This window comes from Brassica oleracea, chromosome C1 (genome assembly GCF_000695525.1).
Source record: "Brassica oleracea var. oleracea cultivar TO1000 chromosome C1, BOL, whole genome shotgun sequence".
Taxonomy (NCBI): Eukaryota; Viridiplantae; Streptophyta; class Magnoliopsida; order Brassicales; family Brassicaceae; genus Brassica; species Brassica oleracea.
Window position 1 is genome coordinate 4,401,765 of NC_027748.1, and position 520 is coordinate 4,402,284.

Here is a 520-nt window from a genome sequence, read left to right on the forward strand (position 1 = left end):
AAAAAAAAACAAATTCAAAGTTTTAAATATTTATTAAAGTCACAAATGAATTTTAAAAAATAAATGTAACATACATACCAATGAGTTCCTTCAGGTCGGTCGGGGTCTATGATCGGTAAGCCTTCTCTGCCTGGCAAACCGAGAATGTCCTCAACAGTGTACTGAGAGTAAGGACAACTCGCTGGCACCATCAAATCAGCATGAACCTGATGGGCGGGCATCTGAGGAGGCACATGAGGAGCTGGCATCGGAGGAGGAGCTACCGGAGGAGGCACATGAGGAACTGATGGCGATGCCGTAGAAGAAGGCGAGACTCTCTGAGAAGATTGAGTCTCGGGGACGGTCTCCTGCTTACCCGAAGAACCAGGAGCTGAAGAAGGACCGGGAAGTGAAGACGGGTCTAACCGACTACCCGGTGGACTGAACATCTGCGAGTAGTGAGCACTACGCTGGTGCCTACGAATAGTCTGCAAAATTTAAATTTCTAAATTAAAGTCAAGAGTAAATAAAAAATTATGAA